The sequence below is a fragment of the Muscardinus avellanarius genome (assembly GCF_963383645.1).
Source record: "Muscardinus avellanarius genome assembly, chromosome: 11".
Classification (NCBI taxonomy): Eukaryota; Metazoa; Chordata; class Mammalia; order Rodentia; family Gliridae; genus Muscardinus; species Muscardinus avellanarius.
In genome coordinates, this window is record NC_137797.1 from 80,278,772 (window position 1) to 80,302,880 (window position 24,109).

Here is a 24,109-nt window from a genome sequence, read left to right on the forward strand (position 1 = left end):
TCCCCCTAAAAACAGAAACAAGACAAGGATGTCCATTATCACCACTGCTCTTCAATATACTACTTGAGACTCTAGCCAGAGCAATAAGGCAAAAGAAGGAAATCAAAGGAGTACAAATAGGGAAAGAAGAACTCAAACTTTCACTATTTGCAGATGACATGATACTATATTTAGAAAACCCAACAAACTCAACCAAAAGGCTTATAGAACTGATCAACAAATTCAGCAAAGTGTCTGGATACAAAATAAATTTTAAAAAAATTAGAAGCTTTTCAAGTACACCAACCATAAACCCACTGAAAAAGAAATTCAGAGAACACTTCTACTCAGGATCACCCACAAAAAAACCCAAAATACTTAGGAATAAACTTAACCAAGGAGGTAAAAGATCTCTACAAAGAAAATTATAAAATATTGAAAAAAGAAATCGAAGAAGATCTTAGAAGATGGAAAGATCTTCCATGCTCATGGATAGGTACAATAAATATTATCGAAATGGCCATACTTCCAAAAGTGCCTTTAGTATTTTTAGAGAATTCATTTCATTATATTTTTTCTTAGAATTATTTGGAGGTATTATTAGACACAATCCAACCAGCCCTCCACCTTTAATATATAGAAGCAACTTGGCCATGTTGAGCTGGTAATTAAGCCAAGAGGAGAAAGTAGGCATGATGACTAGCATTCAGTTGTTTTCTTATTATTGTTTTCTTTTAGGTTCTTTTCTTATTCTTTAATTAAGTAATTCTCATCTGGGGTGAATATGTAGTAGTGCAGGGAAGCAGTTTCTGGAGTGGCAGTATCCCTGAAAAGGAAGAAAGATGCTGAAGGAAGCGTATTACACATGTGAAATGTGCAGAGGCAGGACCAAGGTTGGAAACCTAATGTTCTCTGTAATGTCAACTGGGTCAGGGTGATAAATGCAGAATTTTTAGGAGAACAGGGCTTGAATTGAAAAGGAAAAAAAAAGTTTTCTTTCAACCCTTAGTAGTCTACAGCAAACTTAAAAAGTTCACCAGACTTTCACATCAAAGTCCTGTCCATTCTCTGAGGCTCAAACCCCTGTTGCCTTTTCAATAGTGCTGTATTTCACCTGGTCCTGCTGTTTTTATTGTATCTCTACTATCCACATTTGTAAACTGTCTCTTCTTTGAAATACTGAAAATGGTTTTTTTACACAAGAAAGTGTCAGCGACATTTCTTTGATATTAGCTATGTGCTTTCTGCAGAGTAAACCGTCGAAAAGGACAGGTCAACCCTTTGTGCTGTGTCTCTGATTTGATGATTTTCTTTCTTGGTGACATTCACTGAGCTGGCTGTGTTTTCAGTAAGGAGATCCACAAAAGAGATACCATCAATAGTTTGGAATACTGTTTAGTGGTAACAAAACAAAACACTTGGAAGAGGTGGAAATTTGATTGAGAAAGGCAAAATACCTGTTATCTAAATAGAAGGATAGAAAGAGAAAACCTGTAGCTGCTCTTAGGGCAGAGTGAACCTGGGGAGAGACAAAACCCAAATATGAATGTTCATGAAGTGACCTGCAAGAGCATCTTCAAGGGAATTAATTAATTAATTTATTTATTTATTGGAGTACTGAGGATGGAATCCAGGGGCATTTTAACTCCAAGCTACACCCCGAAATCTATTTTTTATTCTTTATTTTGAAACAGGGTCTCAATAAGTAGCTAAAGCAGCTGAGAACCTGCAATCTGCCTGTCTCAGCCATTCAAGTACTGGGATTGTAAGCATGTGCCACCATGCCCAACTCTACAGAGAATTTAATAAACTAGTAGTGAAACAGTTTGTCAATGTCAACTTTGAGGGACACGCTTTGGTGATTAGATCATCATTGCTTTATCTCATGGAAAACAATGTTACTGACAACCAACATTTAAAATATAGGAAGCCCCGTGAAATATTTAAAATATAGGAAGCCCCTTTAGAGGTAAGATACATGGATAAAGAAGGCAAAATTAAGCATTAAACACTGCAGTTTAAGATAAACCGAAGAAGAAATACATTTAGGTTAGGTAGAACTGAAAGCCTGACCCCAGTGGCACAGAGTTTATAGACAGGGCAGATTTTACTGTCAACTTGGGTTAAAAGTTAATGAAAGAAAATAATATGGGGCATATTAACAAAAGCTACCTTTTGAAGTTGAATTGAGATCTTAATCTAAACTGATCAAATAGTATTCCATTTACCATGTTTCATGTTGGATGTCTGTACTTATAAGCAAAGAAAATTACCTGCAAAAATAGTGCAAACTAATTGTCTTCTTTATACATAGGTGAAGTTAATTATAAGTTTAGTGATACTACATATGATACTACAAAGATTTTACATTATAAACATTATATAGGATAAATATGTCTTCCTAGAAGTAGATCAAAGATATTTTTCTTATTAATGTATTTTCATAGTCAATGCTTAGTCACTGGCTAAAAGAATATGATCAAACAAGGATTTATATTTTCTTTATATGTGACTGACAATCTAAAGTATGACATTTTATTTTAAAATCTAATGGTCAGTAAGAAAGTTAATATATAATACTGACTATTAAAATATACTTGGTGTTTCTAATTTTCACCATAGTGGGGATAATAAAAATAAATTGTCTTAAAATTTATATTATTTATACATATTGTATAAATACATACTAGGTGATAAGCTGGTCCTAAATTTATGTATGGCTTCATATTTTATTGGTTCTAAATTTTGGTCTGGCCATAATCTAACATCATCCAAAGAATTAATTTATTAATGCAAATCCTAGATATTTTTTATTTTCTGTTCTTTTTTTTTGGAGCTGGCTCGCCTACTTATTTTTTAATGCTGGTCTATTATAATACATAAAATGCATTGCATCGTTATTGTAATGGCAATACAATTCTAATAACATGCCTTAAAACCAATTAACAGACCCAAATATCTCCTGGTCTGATGAATGAGGAAAAGGGCTGGCATTTATCTATTTCAACTATTATATATCAAATTCCAGACTGGGAGACGCCTGGCTCTGTGTTGACACAACAGAAATTTGTAAATGATTCTCAGAGCTTCTCTTTATTCAAAAAGCATCCAGGAACTTATCTAGTATGTATTATTAAGGAAACATAAAAGGAAGATTAACAAAGAGGAAGAAGAATAGGAAATAAATAAACCTGTTGACAAGATGAAGTCTATTTCTATTATTTGGTTACTGGAGCAGGAAATATAGTTTTTTCTAATGAGACCCTGGGCTATTATTACAAAATTTTTTCTAAGCTATTTTATACTAGGGCTTGACAGAGCTTTTCCCAGGGTTGTCAAAACAGGAAAAGATTCTTAAAGCTGTCAAAACCCTATAAATGTAATAATAATTATTTTCCAATTTTTTCTGCTCTTTTTCTTAGTAGGGAAAATAGCATCTTATGATATTAAATGTTTATAGTCATTTCTGATTTAACCAAGAAAAATTAAGCCCCACCCAAAGTGGATACATTACAAAATATGGCAAAAGATCATAATAGTAGAAGCTTTGTGTTTTATTCATTTTATTTTTGCTCCCTAAACTCAAGATACTTCACAAGCCTTTTATCAAGAAGAAAGGCAGGTACACTGTATACACACTCAAAAGAGAACAGTTTCATTCTGGAAAGGTATGCTCATTGCTAGATATTGGAGGAACTCCTCCTAAATGTGTGGACCTTATTTACGGTGAAATTTCATACATAAAATATTTTACAAGTTACCTGCCTATATTCATACAATTCAAAATAACAGTATAAAATAACATATATTAACAATAATGACAGCATTGTAATATTATACACTGTTATGTTACTATTTTTTGTGGTACTGAGAATGGAACGAGGGTGGGAGAATTCTACCTCTGAGCTACACCCTCAGCCCTATTTTTATTCTCTATTTTGAAAGAGGGTCTCACTAAGTTGTGTAGGGCCTCATTAAGTAGCTGGCCCGTGAACCTGTGATCCTCCTCTCTCAGCCTCCCAAGTATGGGGATTACAAGAGTGTGCCACACTAAAAATGCAAAATAAGTGATGGCATAGACATTTCTGTGCTCATAAATTTTTATAAGAATGCCTTTACACTTATACACATATCAGTTTATACAATTACTTTTTTGTAGTGCTGGGGACTGTACAGGAGCACTCTACCCCTAAGCTACACCTGTAACTCTATTGTATTTTTCATTTTGAAACAAGGTCTCACTAAGGTGATAGGACCTTGCTAAGTTGCTGAAGCTGGTCTTGAACCTGTACTTCCCCTGTCTCAACCTTCCAAGTACTGGGATTTCTGGTGTGTGCCGCCACACCCTGTTTACATATCAGTTTGTTTATTCCAAATAGTATAATTTTTCTGGTGACTGGTATATAGGTATATAATTGTGTTTATATAATCACATTAGCAATGTATACCATTTCAAAGAAGTTTTAGAACATTTCATGACATTTGGGTAAACAAAATAAATTGTCATATTTATTTTAAAATTTTTAATTATTTATTAAGATTATTTTATAATTATTTGTTTTTGGAATGCCTTTTTCCTTGGGCTTTTGAATATACACAAGTCTAACCCAGAGCCTTGTGCATGCTAGTCAAGTGCTTTATTACTGAGCTTCATCTTCATCCTACTCTGTAGTTTATAACAGCAGAGTACTGTAAATGTCCTCAATCTTTACATTATGAGAGCTGTTAAATAAATAAGGAAATATAAAAACATGGATATTATGTTTCCAAACAACTGTCTTGTAAAAGGAAATGATCATGATAAAGTACTAAGTAATAAAATAATACTAGTAATTTATATAATACAGGATGCCATTTTAAAAATCTTAATTCAAAGAAAAACTCCTTGAAGGCACTATAACAGTAGTTAGCATTTTAGTGTGGCTATTACAATAACTATTTTCTTTTAAACATATTTTTTTATTTTTGATATTTTCCTATTCTAAGTCAAGACATAAATTAGAATCAGGAAAAATAAGTAGTAATTAAAAATAATTTATCATTGAAAAGGTAAATAATGTGTGATATAAACATCCTAGAAGTCTACAAACCTTACTCCTTTTCTTCTACGTGATCATCTTATTTATTTTTTACTTTTTTACTGGATGAAAAACATAAGAAAAATACAATTTGAATGACCGATTCAGTGGGATGAGAAGAAACCAAGCAAACACCAAAGTGCCATCATAAGTGGGTAAGGAACTGAAGTAGCATTACAGGCATGTTTCCCTAACCCATGAGAAATAAAGAAAACCACTTAATTGATGAGAATCTTTGTAAATGTGGGGTAGAGATGTGAAGTCCTTACCTAGTAAGGGACAAAGAGTGAGTGATGAAGACTTAATTTGAAAGAGTCTGCAATTTCAAAATGTTGTAACACAAAATAATGATTATTTCATCTTCACCAAAAGAAGATGCAAATACTCTAAACCTCAGTTTTAAGTTCTTTGTGCTGGAAGCAAGGCTGGAACTCCACAGGAGCAGGCTGGACTGATGACCCTTCACAGATCTGATCTTCCCACGCGGGCTAATGATCTCATCACTTTGTCAGTCAGCCAGCTTTAGGTCTGCAGAATTATTTTTATTGTCCAGTTTTGAGTTATCTTTTACCTGTTCACCCTACTTTCTTGGTCATGGTTTCAGTTCAGATGTACAGTAGCTCTTCCTCAACTCTCAATCCCTCAAATCCATCTGGACCATCACTGCCTGATTAATCTCCTTCATATAAGTCCTTAAACAAATCATCCCGCACCAAAAAGCACTAGATAGTTTTTTGCCAAGGGCTGAAGGAAGTCCAAACTCCTCACACTGACAATAGAGACCTTCTCTTATCTGACCCAACATATCCCATTTTTCCCCATTAGCAGTCGAATGACCTGGCCAAGCTGAAGTAAGAACCATTTTCCAAATATGCCATTCTGTCTCCTTCACACACACACACACACACACACACACACACACACACACACACACACCACACATTAATGCACCTTCATTAACAATCACAATTAAAATTAAACCTACCAATGATTTAAAATCTAGTGAACTATGAACTTCCAAAGGGTAAAGGAAATGCATACAACTTTGTGTCTTAGCATTAATTGTAGGACCTTCCCTAATTGTAGGACCTTTCAAGGACTAGTGCTTCTTGTCTGTTTGGTAAATGAATGCATATGCGTACACCCAGTAGAGCTCCTCCACCCTCTAGGCACATAGGTGTCTGCAACTCTATCTCACCATATACCACACTTGAGCTCATACACTTCTTATGAAGAACAGGGATGATCCAGCTTCAAGGTCTATAGTATTTTCACACTCAGAATTAATTGCATCTGTACAATTTAGAAAACTTGTATTACGGTTGTCTGCTAGAACATATTTGTAAGAAGGTTTCAGATTGTTCCTGGGCAAAGGCATGTTGGTGGAGGACTTCCATTTTTTGCTAGTGTGTAATGCTGGGTACTTTAAAGAACCTTTCTGCTGAAAACAACTAATGATGTTTATAAATAAACTTTTTTTGTTAAATATAGTACAAAGGTGATACAATAATACAGAAGACAAACACTAATGAAGGAAGTGAGAATAATCAGGAAGTAGATTTTTTAAACCATGTAGCAGATACTTTTTAGAGCAGTTTTAAGTTCACAGAAAGACTTAGCAGAAAGTACAGAGATTTTCTATACATTCTATTCCTTGATTCAAACATGGTCTTCCTCATGATTAACTTCTCTTATAAAAGCAGGAGTACATTGATAAACCTGTATTGACACATAATCATGCAAATTCCAGAGTTTATTTTAGGTAGAGTTCACTGATAGTGTACATTCTATGGGTTTAAACAAATATATGACATATATAAGTCATTGTAATATCATACAGAGTTTTTTCACTGCTTTCAATATCCTCTGGACTCTGCCATCTATCCCTCTCTCCCTGCTAATGCCTGGAAACCTTTGTGATTCTAATGTCCCAATAGCTTTGCCTTTGCATATAGTCAAAATCAGACAGTATGTAGCCTTTTCAGCTGGCTTCTTTCATTTTTTGTGTTTAATCCAGGTTTTTACATGGGTTTGTAGATTATTTCTTTTGGTGCTAAATAATATTTCATTGTCCAGATAAAGTCTATTTCTTCCACTCACCTACTAAAGAATATCCTGGTTGCTTCCAGGTTTTGACAATTAAGAAAACCAGTTTGAACCTTGAGAGTGTTTAGTGAGTTAGGTAAAGCCAGTCCTCAGTATTGACCATATCATTTGGCATGAAGGCAAGGAGACAAAGCCTAGAGACTATCCAAGGCAAAGAGTCTAATAGGAGATCATGAAAACAAAGCTAGGAATTTCGAAATCTGATCTCTTAGTGTAATGATAAACAGGAAACACACTGCCACCATCCCAGAGTATTGTAAAGAAAATGGTATATTATAAACTTTAGCCTTGAGTGAAAAGGGAAAAATATCTCTGAGAAAGTGCAGTAAGAATCTGACTCTTATAAGGCAAATCCCACCAAGGTGTGCAGCTCAAATTCCCACTACCTGTGAATGGAATCTAAAACAGCTGGAGATGATAATTGAGCCTAAACTAGTCCTAAGAGGGCCATATCCTTAGGAGTTTGGCAGAAAAAAAAACCACATAACACAACAAAAGCTTTCATATTCTGGCTAGAGAAACTTGGGTCTTAGACAGTCCCAGAGGGAAAATTAGAGTAAGCTTAGATTTCAAAGCTCAAAAGCCAAATATACAAAGGAATGGTACACCATAAGTGAGATCTAAAAGGAGGGGGAAAAAGGCATCATAATTGCAAAGCAAATGAGAATATACACATAGATTTAACATAATGAAAGAATTATGAGAAGAGATTGCAAAGACGAGTAAAATATGAGTGTGAAAACAGCAACTAAGAAGAAATTTAAAACTTGTAGAAATGAAAGTTATAAAAATGTTTGAGAGTAACATTTGCGAGATGTGTTTACAAGCAGATAAGACACATCTAAGGAATTATTCAGTTAGAAATGAGTTAACTAGAAGGCAGACATGACAGAATTACCTAGGATGTTTGCAAATAGACAAAGAAGCAAAATGTAGAAATCAGAAGTTAGGAAAAATGGAAATAAAGACTGAGAAGGGCCCAGAAAGGGCGAAAAGCACTAATACACAGATGTGAGGACCATATTTTTTTATTGTAGGTATATATTGTGTGTCAGTAAAGATGTAGTGGGACAAAATATTGTTCTGAGAAATATCTGCTGAACTAGAACACTATACCTAGAGAAACTATCTTTTCAGAGTAAGGGTAAAATGAAGATATTTTCAGGAAAAACAAAAAAATAAAGTATTTTGCCAAGAACAGACTGACACTAGTAGAAATGCTATAAGTTGCAGGTCGTGGTGGCACATGTTTGTAATCCCGGCATTTGGGAGGCGGAGACAGGAGGATCGAGTAGGTTCGAAGCCAGCCGTGCTGTCTTAAGAGACCCTGTTTCAAACTAAAAGTGTAAAATAGGTCTGGGAGTGTAGCCCGGAGGTAGAAGGGTTTCCAGGAACCCCAGTACCACAAAAAAAGAAAGAAAGAAAGAAAGAAAGAAAGAAAGAAAGAAAGAAAGAAAGAAAGAAATGCTATAAGTTATATTTTAAATTCAGAATGTAAAGACAAATGGAAAGTCTGAGATTCCAAATGGAAAGAAAAGCAAAGAAATTTTAATAAAATATTAGATGTTTATAACAACTCATAATGTATATAACAGTCTTAAGAGTTAGACAAATATACAAAAAAACTTTTAAATGCAGAAAAAATCATTTACAAAGTTTACGTAAGTTGAGAGGGACTGCTTAATGTTAATTGGACTTGAGTTCTTACATTGCTTAAACATAATAAAATAATTAATTATAAAAATGCACAAATAAAAATTCCAATATTGTACCAAAAGAATAGAAACAATTTATAAATTTCCTATTTAGTGGAGTCAAAGGTAGAATTAAAGAAATAGTCAAAACAAACAGAAAAGACAAAAAAGCACAAAATAAAATAATGTATTAATCCAAATTTATAAATAATAAGTATAAGTAAAAAGCTAAAAGACAAAAAGACAGAAAGGAGGGGGGAAGAGGAAAATCTCTAAAATGCACAATGTACTTAAACATATGGAAGTCAACCATTAACCCAAGCAAGGGAAGGAGGGACGGGGAGGGAATGGGGTGGGAATTGGGTAGGGGTTTAATCAGTGATGTGTACATGTATGTACATACAAGTTTTTTACCCCAATATGATGTATGAATAAAATGCACCAATAAAATATTAAAAAAAAACTTTTGTTACCAGCAACTATACTTCTAAGGTGTTAAAAGAAACACATCCAAAACATCAAATCAGAAAAGTTAAAAGTAAAAGTTGGAAAATATGTGCCAAATAATAGAAAGAGGGAAAATGCTGGCATAGCTAAGTTATCTAATAAAATACACTTTTGAAGAAAGAGTATCACAAGAAATTAAGAAAGTTATTTTATATACGGTATACAGCTGTGTGTGTGTGTGTGTGTGTGTGTGTGTTGGGTGTGGTGCTGGGGATTGAATGGGGGGGGTTCAACCTCTGAATTACACTCTCAGAAAAATTTTATTTTTCATTTGGAAACTGAGAGACTTGCTAAATTGCTGAGGCTGGCTTCAAACCTTCAATCCTCCTATCTCAGCCTCCCACCAGTATTGGCTTACAGTTGTGTCCCACCAAGAAATAAAACATTCTGGACATGGGTCTGCTTCAAATCATACATTCAAACTGTAGAAAATAAATATGTCAAAATTAGATATTTTTAATTGGATTTGACAAATCTATTACCATGATGGTAATTGATAGCTAAAACAGGCAATATATCTTCAAGAATGTAAAAGATTTAAACATGATTAACAAGCTAGATCTAATGTATAGCCATTGAATAGTATTTCTAATATAAATGAAATATATGTATGTATGTATATATAGATGTGTATTATAGTATCTTTTGTGGTGCTAAGGATTGAACTCAGGGGTCATTCTACCTCCAAGCTATATCTCAAGCCCTCTTTATATTGAAATGGTGTCTCACTAAATTTCTGAGGGCCTCACTTAGTTGCTGAGGCTGGCTTTGATCTTGTAATGATTCTCCTGTTTCAGCCTCCCAAGTAACGGGGTTACAGCAATATCATGCCCATATATATATATTGTGTATATTATTTTCAAGCATGAACCAACCTTTATGAAAATATTCTCTCAACATAACAATAGCAATCTTATTACATTTAATTTGTGCTACTCAGTATTATAAGCACTTTAGAATATATTTATTTTTATTTAAATTTTTTTTATTGATGCCTTGTAGTCATGCATCTTAATAGGATAAAAGACTTGTGGAGACATACATGCACACATCATTTAATCCTTACAACCACTCTAATGGTCTGGTATATAAAATCCATGTAGCCAGGCATGGTGGCGCATGTTTGTAGTCCCCATGCTTGGGAGGTGAAGACAGGATGATTGTGCAGGTTAGAAGCCAGCCTCGCTGGCTTAAGAGACTGTGTTTCCAAATAAAAATATAAAAATGAGTCTGAGAGTGTAGCCCGGAGGTAGTAGAAGGGTTTCCAGGAGCCCCAGTATCACCAAATAATAATAATAATAATAATAATAAATCCATGTTTTATATATGAGAAAGCTAAATGCAAAGAACTTATCAGGTAACAAAAGTAGAAAATTTGAGAGCTGGTATTAAAGAATCTGTGCTCTTAACTACTTTGTAAAGCTGCAGAAAAATATGCACTGCTAGGGACAAAACTAATAAGATGATGCATAAGTAACTTATGGAGGAAATTATAAAATCTACTTGCAAACATTAGGGAGAAGCTAGAGAAAAGGGGAGCTCATATTCAAAATTGAAAGAATTAATGGTATAAAGAAGATAAAGAAGTAATTCTTCCCAAATGGATGAACAGATGTAAAATCCCCATAACACAGCTGTGGGCTTACAAAGTTAATTCAAAAATTTATATGAGCTAGCAAAAGACAAAGAAGAGAGAAAATGAGAAAACACATAAAGAAAAATATGGTAAGAGGATTATCCTGCCAGCTACCAAGACCTTTTATAAAGTAATAAAACAGTTTAAGATGGTATAATGTAGTTCAATATTCAACAGGATAAGCAATGGAACAAACTGGAAAGATCAGAAACAGATTCACATATTATTTAGAAACTTAATTTATAGAGTAGTTGTAATTAAATATCAGACAAAAATGGACTTTCAACTGATAGTACTGAGATAATATGATACTCATATAAAGATAAATATATTTTGGCTCCAAGCTATAACTTCAAAGAAAAATAAAATAAACTCTGTGTGGTTTCAAGATTAAAATAAAAATGGCATATTATTTTTAATCATTAAGAATAAAAATATACACAGATTTTTATTGTAGCAGGAAGAATTTTTTAAACTAGATAGAAAATACACTGTCAACAAAAAGTTTACTGCATTAAAGTTGGGATACTTTATCTGAAATACCATTAACAGGTGAAAAGGGAAAATATAAAAATAAACAATCAATACAGAAATGAACAAAAGAGACCAGTTCTGCTGACACTTGATCTCCATTGCCTTAAAACAGTGTTCTTACAAAAGCCAGAAAACATCACAACTTTAAAAAGAACAAAAGTGATAGGAAGAAAAACTAGAAGACTGATACTGATCACAGAACAGAAAAGACACCCGCCCACTTCACAGCCGCAGGTGCCACAGAGGTGCCATCTTACCTCACTGCACCCAACTCCAAAGACATACAGGAAAACAATCGAGGACTTCAATTAAATCATAATTATAAGCCATCAGTTCCTCTTGTGCAAACACCAGCTACAACTTCCAGCAGTGGCAGCCGAGCCCACCACGCCCTCCAGAGATCCAGAGTGGTATTTTCTGGTGTTCTTAAGAACACCAGAAAAGAAACCTGCCTGCCTTGCAGCTATGGGTATCAAGGCAGTGCCATGTTGCCTCACTGCAACCGACTCCAGAGACGAACAGAAAAACAACCAAGGACTTGTAGTAAGCAGCTAAGATTATTGGAATTATAAGTCATCAGTTCCTCAAAAAACACCAATTACAACTTGCAGCCATGACGACTGAGCTCACCACACCCTCTAGAGACCCACCAATGCTCAGCAACACCACTCAGTTCCCATCTGCCTTCCCTGTGAGAAAATCCCCAGAGAGATGTGCGGGGACTCGCACAGCCACAATAAACTCCCTGGGTCTGAGGCTTTGTGGTTCAACCTGGTGAAGGTGGGTCTGTTGTTGGACATAGTAGAACCTTACACAGACTCAGGCTCTACATCAGTAGAAAATGTGGGGGGAGACCTATGCCTAACACTAGATCCAAATAGTAGGATCTCTAGGATCACTACAGACCACCCAGTCATGGCAAATGGGGAGAAGTTAGACCAGACCAGCCCAAGCTGTGCAGAGAAGAGACTCTTAGATTTGGCCTCAAAGGCATCTGCCACCTACAGAGACTCCACATCTGGGGAAAGTGTAGAAGGTGATTTTCACTTGACACTAGATCCAGCCCCATTGATACCTGACATCTGCATAGACTGAGAAAGATTCAGAGAACCAGGCTTTAGCAGGAAAGGTGCTGGTGGCACTTGGTGTCTGCACAGAGAGAGGCTACAGAGCCAACCCTACATTGGTTACTACATACTATTAAATATTCACCATCTCTAATATCTACTATATGCTACCTTAGGAAACAAACACTCTCATTCAATTTGATCCTATCTTTGGCTTTGCCTTATTCCTGTGTTTACGACTTCACTTCCTTCCAACTCAACCTTCCCTGTTAAATACAACACAACTTGCCCTTGAATATACCAGCTGACACCTAGAGACTGAGAGAAATCTACCAAAAGCAAAAGATACACAATTCTAAAATTATGAGAAGGAGGAATAACAAGGAAGCAATGAGCTCTCACAACACCACAATAACAGAGCTTGGCAACACAGAATTGCAGAGATCTCCAGAAGGAATGTAACTGTAGAAACAATACAGGACTTTTGAAAAGAATTTAGAGAATGTCTGAAAGAAAGACAGAATCATTGAAGTGAAGGCATCAACTCAAACTATAAACAATTGACTAGACCACATGGAGAATAGAACCTCACTCCTAGAATATGATCACTCCAAAAACAAACACATAGTATATAACTTAGAAAAAAAATTGACAGCATGAATTGGACATTGAAGAAATATGGGTCCATTTTTAAAAAGCTAACCTAATAATAATTGGCACAGAAGAGGGACTAAAAGGTGAAACCAAAGGGATCAACAATCTTTTCAAAGAAGTAATAATCAGAAAATTTTCCAAACATAAAACAAGAGGTTGATACACAGGTACCGAGAAATTATAAAACCATTTAGACATGATCAAAGATTCACCATATAACATAATAGTCAGACTGACCAATGTAGAAGCCTAGGAGAGAATCTTAAAGGCAACAAAAACAAAAGACCAAGTGACATTCAGAGGCAAACCAATTAGAATCACTCCAGACTTCTCAAACCAAGTCATGAAAGCCAGAAGGACCTGGAGTAGCATATTTCAAACTCTGCAGCCAAAAATTCCCTACAGAGCGAAACTATCTCTTAAATTAGACATGGAAGTAAATATCTTCTATGACAAACAAAATCTGAAGGAATTTATGTCTTCCAAACCATCACTAGAGAAAATACTCAAAGAGATTAACTGCAAAGAAGAAATAAGTAATACAAACCAGAATGAGAGAAACAAAAATTTCACCCAGCAAACAACTAAGTGAAGAAGAGCAAACAGTACCTCAAACAGAAGTTAAATATTAATATGTTAGGAATTAAAACCATCTCTCAGCAATCACACTTAAAATAAATGGCTTCAGCTCCCAAATAAAAACATAAGGTGGTAAAATGGATTAAAAAACAATCCATCTATCTACTTCCTGCAAGAAACACACCTTACAAATAAAGATGGCCACAAACTAAAGGTAAAGGACTGGAACAAGGTAATACATGCCAATAGAAATTAAAAACAAGCAGGAGTAGCAACTATGATATCAGATAAGTTAGACTTCAAGCCAAATCTTATTAGAAGAAACAAAGGTCATGTTTTACTGGTAAAAGGAACAATACAGCAAGAGGAAATAATGATAGTCAACATTTATGCCCTGAACACAGATGCAGCTACTTTTATACAACAAACTCTTTGTGATATTAAGTCACACAAAAGTCCCAATACAATAATACTGGGAGACTTCAAAACCCCTCTCACACTGTTAGACCGATATTCTAAAGAAAAAGTGGGTAAAGCTGGGCGTGCTGATGCACGCTTGTAGCCCAGCATTCGGGAGTCTGAGACCTGGAGGATCGCGGTTCGCGGACAGCTTCAGCTACTTAGTGAGGTCCTCTGCAACTCAGTAAGACCCGGTTTCAAAATAAAGATTAAAAAATAGGGCAGGGGGTGTAGCTCGGAGGTTGAATGCCTCTGGATTTCATCCCCAAACCCACAAAAAAAAAAAAAGAAAAAGAAAAGGTCGGTAAAGATGCCTCAGACGTAAAGAACACTATCAACCAAATGGACCAATTAGAAACATATAGAATAGTCCATCCAACTACAGCAGAGTTCACATTTTTCTTAGCTGCTCATGAAACTTTCTCCAAAATAGACTGCATCCTGAGCCACAAAATGGGCACTAGAAAATTTAAAAGCTGAGACTACCTCCCTGTGTCTTTTCAGACTATAATGGAATGAAACTAGAACTCAACTATAAGAAGACCCAGAGAAATCACATAAACATGTAGAGAATGAACACCACACTGCTGAACAAAGAATGGGTCATAGAAGAAATATAAATCCAACTTTCTCACCCTGCACAAGTGTCAATTCAAGATGGACCAAAGACTTGGAAATTAGACCAGAGACCTTGAGGCTCCTTGAAAAGGGGATAGGTCCAACACTGCAACACATAGGCACAGGTAAAAACTTTCTCAACAAGACCCCAAAGGCACAAGAAACTAAAAGGTGAATCAATCAATTGCATGAAACTGTAGATCTCTATACAGCAAATAAAACTATTTAAAAAAAATGGGCAAGGGGACTAAGTAGACACTTCATGAAAGAAGAAATTCAAATGGCCAATAAATGTATGAAAAATGCTCAACATCATTAGCAATCAGAGAGACACAAATCAAAACTACCCTGAGGTTTCACCTAACTCCAACTAGAATTGCAATCATTCAAAACACAACAACAGCCGGGCGTGGTGATGCACATTTGTACTCCCTGCGCTTGGGAGGTGGAGGCAGGAGGATTGTGCAAGTTTGAAGCCAGCTGTGCTAGCTTAAGAGACCCTGTTTCCAAATAAAAATTATAAAATAGGTCTGGGAGTGTAGCCTGAAGGTATAAGGGTTTCTAGGAACCCTAGTACCACCAACACACACACACACACAGACACACATCATCATCATCATCATCAACAACAACAACAACAACAACAACAACAACAACAACAAATGCTGGCAAGGATGTGGAGAAGTTGAAATTTTACTACATTGTTGGTGGGACTGCAAATTAGTGCAACCACTTTGGAAAACAATATGGAGGCTCCTCAGAAGAATAGGAATGAACTTACTTCCAGCAATACCACTTCTGGTTATCTACCCAAAAGAATGGAAACCAAACTACCAAACTAATGCATGTGTATCTATACTCATAGCTGCACAATTCACAATTGTCAAACTATAAAACCAACCAAGATGTCCATCAACAGATGAATAGATTACAAAACTATGAAATATGTACATATGTACAAAATGAAATTTTACTCAGCCGTTATGTATATGATGTACAGTAATAAACATCAAAGTCAGCCACTAAGCCAAATATGAGAAGGAGGTAGGAGACACAATGGGGAGGGAATTGGGTAAGGGCAAATTGGGTAATGTGTGCATGTATGTCTCCACTATCTTGCACTCCCTGAGATGTATGACTATAATGCACCAATAAAAAGTTAAAAAATAAGGAAACAAAAAAATGAACAAAAGACTTGAAATGGAATTATATGGAAGAAGAAAAAGGAACAGGCCATTAAACATACAGGAAGATGATCTGTCTCATTAGTGAACAGGGGAATAGAGATATAATCTAATTTTTAACTACCTGAAGTAATGTAAAAATCTGAAGAAAATCAAAGTGTTTTGAGGCTGAGTAGTTTTAAGGAAGTGATGCAACTGGAACATCTCCATATTTTTGTTAAGAGTTAGAATTGGCTCAATCACTCATTGCCGAATGAATACCAGCTATTAAAAAGTTCATATCCTATTCTGTGAGTCCACTAGAGACCTCTCCTAGTATGTCATGCTCCATATAGAAGAGGATGTTTACAGCAACATTGTAACATTATAAAACTAGGTCACTCCAATGCCTACCTAGTGAACACTGAAGTTGCATTATCTTCACAAATGTTAATCTGATGTAGCAATGCCTATGCATAAATTACAGTTACATACACCAACTGGAATGAACTAGAACTAGCTTTATAATTTTGAGAAAGACACAGGTGTCAGACACATACATTCAACATGGTTATATGTATATAATGATGAAAAGTTAAAGAATGTACTGTTGAGAGCTACAAACTTATTTGTCACAGTTGTAAAGATAAGCAGGACAGATAAATATAAAATTCAGGAGAGTGAGGAACTGTTACATAGGTTATAGCATGTGTACAATGACCTGAGCAATCCATCTAGCCATGCAGAAACTGAGGGGAACGAGTGGGCATTACAACATCAGGTCCAGAAGAGGATAGGGTCAGGCCGGCTGAAGTCAGAAGTAAGGAAATGTCAGGTGTTATGAGGCAGCAACAAGGCCATTTGAGAACATATGAGGCATACCCTGAGGATTCCAGAATCTTCTAGAAGGATCTTAGAAGTGGTGACTTGAGAGACTCATAAAAGAAGAGCATAGAGTCAGAAAAATACTGTTTACTTACTGTTTCTGTAATAACTAAAGGTAAAGCATTTTGATGGATGGTACTGGGATTGAACCCAGTGGCGGTCTACCTATGAGCACAACTCTGGCCTTTTTTATTTTTACTGTTTTATTTTGATGCAGGGACTTATAAGTTGCTGAAGCTATCCTCAAACCTATGATCCTTGTGTTTCAGTCTCCCAAGTACTGAGATTACAGGTGCAAGCCATTACACACAACTAAATTAGGCATTTTTTTAAGAAAACAGAGGAACCGTTACTTGTACATTTATAATGAATATAGAGAACAATTCACAGAGGGCAGAGAACATGTGTTTCTTTTATCCTAATAATACCTTATAGGATGTAAAGAATAGAGGTTTTTTTGTATAAATACATAAAGACAACAGAAATCATTTTAAAACAACCTTTTAAACATGTCTGGATCTAGATAAGGGATACCATTTTTAAAAACTAAACAAAAGGTACACAACTTTTGTGACACTAAAGCACTCTTCCATTAGTCTCCTAATACTGTTAGATATATTGAAATTTCACATCGTATCTACTCCAGGACAAATTTGGATGTATGGGAAAAGGCCTGCGCAAACACTGGTGTCCCTTAGTTTATAAAGGGGACAAGCAACTGGGATAGTGTAAAGAGATAGTAATTTGTGTACACATGAAAATATAGATATAATCTCCCCTCCCTCCCACATGCACATACAACCTCTTGAATATATACCAGCGCCCAAAGGCTCAGTCCTTTCTAGCTTGGAAATGCCACTGGAACATACCCAGTACCCGAGGAAGTCACCCTCTCTCTGAGTGTTCCTGACTAAAGTGCAGAGATTCTGCAAATTACCTCTGTAATGAGCAATGAAGAGGAAAAACGGGATGAAATTCAATACAGGAAAAGCCAATTCAAGTACTATAAAATGTTTCCTAATGATGAAGTCTATTAGGTCTTGGAATAATCTTAGCAGCAAGATATAAAGGCTGTATCAAAGAAGGATGAAAAAAACTCAATGAAAATTTTTATTTAAATTCTCAATAGAGCAAATATCTATGGCAAATAAAGGCAGGACTTTGAGACTATTATTAGGGTTGTAACAGTTGTTGAAGACTTGTGTGTTAAAGAGAAAACCTTGTGATTCACCGCTACAGGCTGGAAAGTAAAGAGAATTACAGTTTTAAAGCATCATTATTTGCTTTCCTGGAAAAAAATGGATCATTACAAATAAGACTGCCTTCCCTGCTGTCCTGTCAGTTATTAATTTTGACATGTGATTGTCTTGACTCCCTGGGGCATTTATCAAGGAGGACAAATTGTGTTGAATGTCAAGTGGTGAGGGGTTACTTAGTAAGAAAACTGGGCTCATCACCATTTGCCAAGCTGGGAAAGATAACAGACCACCTACATAATTTGCGTTTTTTATTAAGGGCCATATATTTACTTATTTGAATATATCCCTTACCATTCCCAACTTATTAATTATAGTGCTTTTGTATGACACCTAGACTATAAGAAGTAGTCCCTCATTTTTCTCTTCTTTGGGGTTTTGTTCCTCCAAATTTGTCCACATTCCTGTATGAATGGATACATCTGGAATACCCCTGAGCCTTCTATCATGCCACTTCTGACATGGTCTTCTATCCCCACTCACTACCTGTAGTCAAACTCAAGCTTTTCTCTGGGCCTGGTAGTGCACACCTGTACTCCCCGTACCTGGAAGGCTGTTACAGGAGAATTACAGGTTTGTGGCCAGCCTCAGAAACTCAGTGCAACTCTCAGTAGTCTGGAGAAACTGTTTCAAACATGAAAAATAAATAAAGGGCTGGGGATGTAGCTCAGAAGTAAAATGCCTCTGAGTTCAATCTTCTCATTATGGCTGAAAAAAACTTTTTCTCTGGTCCAGCTTCATCCAATGACTTTCTTCACTTCTTCTGCCTCTCCAGTGAGATGGGGTTAACTTCAGTGCCCACCCATGCTTTTCCAGGATTCTCTCTTTCACATTTGCTTTTGTCATAGATATAGCTTGTTTAAAATTCTGCTTGAATATCACTTCCTCTCAGCCATTCCTTGAAAACAGTCACTGACCTCTCTCTACCACTTTTGTATTTTGTTACTGTGACTCTCTCACAGCAGTGTAATTATATATGCTTTCCTGTTTCTACATTTACATGGTGAGCTCCTTAACGGAAGCGTATTTATTTTGGCTTATTTATTTTTGGCTTATCAGTGCTCAGCAAGGAATGTGAAATACTGTATTGCTCAAAAATATTTATTTCTGAATTTAATTGGGTCACTATGGCCTTCAGACAGATGAAAGAAAAGCATCATTATATCTTAGTGGAAGTGGAAGTCATTTCAAAATCTTTGGATTTAAAGGCAGAATTTAATGCAATATGAAAATGGAAATTTTAAAAGTACATATTTAATCGCATATTATGGAAATACCATGGTCGGTACTTGCATGTATAAGCATTGAGACTGTAGGGCACAATTTTAAATCTTCAACTACCATGTGCCCGAAGTTGTACAAGGGGCCGCGATGAGTTTCTGATAGTGATGTTTTCATAGAATTTAAAAAGCAACGGAACACATGCATTTTAGTAATATGAGAGTTTCTTTAGTCTCAAATTTTATAGTAATTTATGTTTAGGTCTTTCTAATAGAAATTCTGTCAAGGCTTTTTATATTCCCCATATTCCAATAATTTTCAAGTCTTCTCGATTCCTCTTAAATAAATTTCAGATCCATTTCTAAAGTTTCTCATTTTTCACTGTTACTACATTAGTCTAAACATAAAACTAACACTTCACCTTTTTTTCAGTGTGAACAGAAAATTTTAATATTGATTATTTACTATGATGTTTTAAACTTTCAAAGTCTTTTCAACATAAGAAAATAGCTGTACACATTTAAGTATTTTCTAGTAATAAGTCCTGTCTTATTTTTTCACATAGTATAAATTATATTTTCAGGCAGGATTGCATTAAGGCCCAGTAGTTCTTAAACAGTTGGCCAGATAGCCATGTAATCCAGAACGAGCAAAGGGGAGCCATCTCCTAGTGCACTTCCACCTCATGAAGCTGAAGCTGCTCCTTCAGGATAGTTTTCCACTTCAATGTGAAGTAGATTGTTAGGTTTTCACCAGTGGTTTCATTATGTGGCTTTTTAGAAGAAAAAACAGTTTTGATTTCTTCTATAGTTCCTAGATCTTAGAAGAGACCTAATTTTGGAAATCGTATAGTCCAAGGATGTTCTGAATAACCCAACGCTCTTTAGTAGAAGAAATCTCTCAATGCAACTGTAATAAATACACACCTACTGTGGGGAGCCATTAAGGATTTCCCCTAGATTAGTGTCTCTCACTCAGCTGACCGTCCTTCGCCCAGAGTCAACAAGGTTTGAAAGATCAAATGGTGATGGCATGAGAGTACTGTTTAACCTATCTGTAATATATGTGTTTTGTAGTGGTCTTTATTGTATTCTGGTGGTGGTAGCACGAGGATATTGATTGACCTGTGACCTCTGGAAAACAAACCCAGTGTCGGCGCAATAAAGATGAGATTGACCCAGAAGTAGGTGTCGGCCAGGAGCATCGGCGCAATAGAGAATACTGACCCAGGTGTAGTCGTCGACCAGTAGGAAATATTGACCCAAGAACAGGGGTGGCCAGTAGAGATAGTAGGCTGCGAGCTCCCCCACATTAAAATAAATTAAATATTCTGAGAATCAAATTCTTAGAGATAAATTCTTCATCCTCATACCTCTCTTCAGAATCCAAACTTTTGCTGGCTGTCTCCAGCAATCTACATCCTTAGCAATATTAACGGTATATCCTGGAACCAAGGTAAGATGGTTTTCCTGTTCCCACAATCCACTTAATTGTTGTTTTTTATTTTTTAAAATTTATTTATTTTTGGTGGTACTGGGGTTCCTGGAAGCCCTTCTACTTCCAGGCCACACTCCCAAACCCATTTTTTATTTTTGGAAACAGGGTCTCTTAAGCCAGTGCGGTTGGCTTCGAACCTGCTTGATCCTCCTGTCTCCACCTCCCAAGTGGTGGGATTACAAGCGTGCGCCACCATGCCCGGCTTAATTATTGTTTTAAAATCTTAATATTTCCATCATTTATAATTTATCTTTTGGATGATAGTTCTGACCACTACCTTTAATTACTGCTTGGAGGCAGTTTAAGCCAACTATGACATATTCTTCAAATTTGCTTTTAAGTAATGACTTTATGAAAGGCAACAAATCTACACAGCAGCCAAGTGAGATATATTGATTTCTTCCTGTAAACTACTGGTTAACACAGGAAGGCAATCTACCACAACTCCAAGATCTTCTATCCTCACCAAATAAGCTACAAGTACACTTAGACTTCTCCTTCTCCAGAAAGTTAAAGCTACATTCAATCTTAAATTCCTGCTGAACAAAACTTGAGCCATTGTTTCATGGTCCTGAGAAACCTCGGAAAAAAAAAAAAAAAACACTATACATATATTTAAATAATTTTTTTATTGAACATAAATGCTATATATTTAAACTATATTTGGTGCCCTCTACCCCCCCCTGCCCCCGTTTTCCCTTCCCCCTCCCACCAATGGTTGTCCATGGTAACCATGTCATATTCATAATTTTACACATATTCAGAAGTAGACCCTCATTAATCAAGGTCAGCCTTCCTCCTCTCCTATCTTTCCATTCAAACTTTACTGATATTTCCCCTCCATTATCTGGAGTCCCACTGGTATCCTCTGTTTCCTAGTTAAAACCCACTGTATTTTGATGACGGGCTTTCTGTCTGTGAAGAACCAGAATCACTGGAGTTAACCAAATATGTTCGATTATCAGGACGTAATTTTTCAGGCAGGTGGCCTGCACAAGCCACTTCATTTTCTTTATTTGACATGTCACAGCCTCCACTTTTAGGGGACTGTTTTTTTTTTTTTTCTGTAACAAGGACTTAGAAAATATTGATGAACGAACTTTCCGCGATAGATCACCTTCTGTAGTTTATCTGGGCTTTTCAAAGCTTGTCCAACTGTAATTCTATTTATGTAAGCAGCCAGCTGTTTTGGAGATCTCTTAACCTCCTTCATGTTCTTATTAGTGAAATTAGAGATCATTTTTCTAGGAAGATCAATGGGCTGATCCTCAATATTATTACAAAAGTTCCGTTTTTTAACACTGTGGGTTTCAGATGCCATAATCTCTTAAATACTGGCGCCTCACGGTAGCACGGCGCCTCCGCCCAGCCCCAGCGCGGGCCCAGCGCGCCTGGCTGCCCACAGCATCCCAGAGCTCCCGGGCCAGCACCACTCACTGCCATTCAAATGCAGCCTCGCGCGGCCGGCCAGGATAGCGCCGGCGTCTCCACTCCATTCATCTTACTTTTAAAATAAAAAGTCATTCAACAGACTCACTGAATATGTAACTGATAAAAGGTACATGCAAAAATAGAAAAAATGAGTCATGTTTGAACCGGAGGAGGAAGGTATAATTTGATACTAGAATAGACTGTCAAGACTTCCCCTGTTCAAAACACTTGAATATATAAGAAAATGATATATTTAAAGAGACCATCATGCTTTAAACCGAGAAAGGCAGTTCTTATTGAATTGGAAGCTATGAGAAATCCCGTAAGACAAAAAGCAGAGGGGAGCATGTTAAAACTTGAAGCTGAAATGAGAGAGAATGAGAACTAAGAGTTTTCTTCTCCAGAAACACTAACCCAGAGCTTGGAACCTCTGGACCAAGTTGGAACATAGGAGGGCAGGGGGTGTTTGTACACTGAGGATTCCCCCAGATCCATTTTCCCCGGCTGCTCACAACACAAAAGCTACAGGTCAACTATCTTAAACTTCAAAACTGCCTGAAAAATATGGCTTAGCAGCCTCAAACCTAGACATAGGTACCTGAATTTAAACCCAGGTAGAGCTGTCGCAGAATTAGAAGGAAGGGCAGTATGGCAATAGACACAAAAGAGGACGGGTATTCCAAGTAGATGCAAATGGCCAATTGCACATGTGTTACTGAGAAGATAAAGAAGCACAAGGTCTAAAGAAGCACAACTGGATTTGGCCATTCAGCCTACTCATCATCTTCAAATCAGATTTTAATGGGTAGTGAAATAAGTGAGATTCTTATAAGGTGGCAAAGAATCTCTTAAGATTTTCTTATATTAAGATGCTCATGAAACCAGGCATGGTGGCTCACGTTTGTAATCCCAGTATTTGGGAGGCAGACACAGGATGATTGCAGATTCGAGGTCAGCCTCAGTTACTTAGTGAGGCCCTCTGCAACTTAGTGAAACCCTGTCTCAAAATAAAGAATTAAAACTAGGCTGGGGTTGTAGCTTGAATGTAGAATGTCCTTTTTTCAGTATTGGGTTCCATTCCCAATACTGAAAAACAAAAAAGATGCTCATGAAAAGGAAGAATAGAGAAGATTAAAGTCAGAGATCCAAATGAACTTAATTCTAAGTCTTTTTTAAAATAAAAGATACTTGAGTATACTTGGCCCTATCATGACTCTCAGAACATTCTTCCTTGTGTGCAGTTCACAGTTTTAAGTGCTTGTACTCAGACCCTATTCTACATAGTCATAGAGTTTCTTTTCTTCAGATTGACTCCTTTCTCAATGAATATTTTCCATTAGCTAAATTATGAAATATATATATTTCCTTTCTCTCTCACTATATATATATATACATATATATAGACATATATATACAAATACTCATAGATAAATATTGTTATATCAATTCTCCAACTTTTATGATATGTGTGCTTATATATGTATATGTTGTAAATACATCATATATATATATATATATATATATATATATATACCAGCTATTGTACTAAATGTTCTAAAATATACTCTCATTTAATCTTATGAATGTCGACTATTAATATCTTTGCACAGGTGAGGAATCTGAGTCTCAAGAGAGGTTCCACAAGTACAAGGCAGTGGAGTTTGATTTGAGCTCACTTTGGGCTGATTACAAAATTTAGCTAAATATAACTTCTCAAATTTTATTACTATACAATAAAACTTCTA

At 36.0% G+C, this 24,109-nt stretch overlaps 1 protein-coding gene and 1 pseudogene across 3 annotated transcripts in view; both read right to left on the reverse strand.

Annotated features, from left to right (window-relative positions):
* The window catches only part of PDZRN4 (PDZ domain containing ring finger 4), a gene marked incomplete at both ends in the record, with an annotated part of 429,083 nt that overhangs the window by 38,784 nt on the left and 366,190 nt on the right, over window positions 1-24,109 (reverse strand). The window lies entirely within an intron of this gene.
* Window positions 1,213-22,254, reverse strand: LOC308270305 (KATNB1-like protein 1; annotated as a pseudogene). Its single transcript has 4 exons — window positions 21,824-22,254; window positions 21,146-21,536; window positions 20,809-20,931; window positions 1,213-1,370 (listed from the first exon to the last, which is right to left on the reverse strand). The product of its transcript is annotated as a KATNB1-like protein 1 (transcript).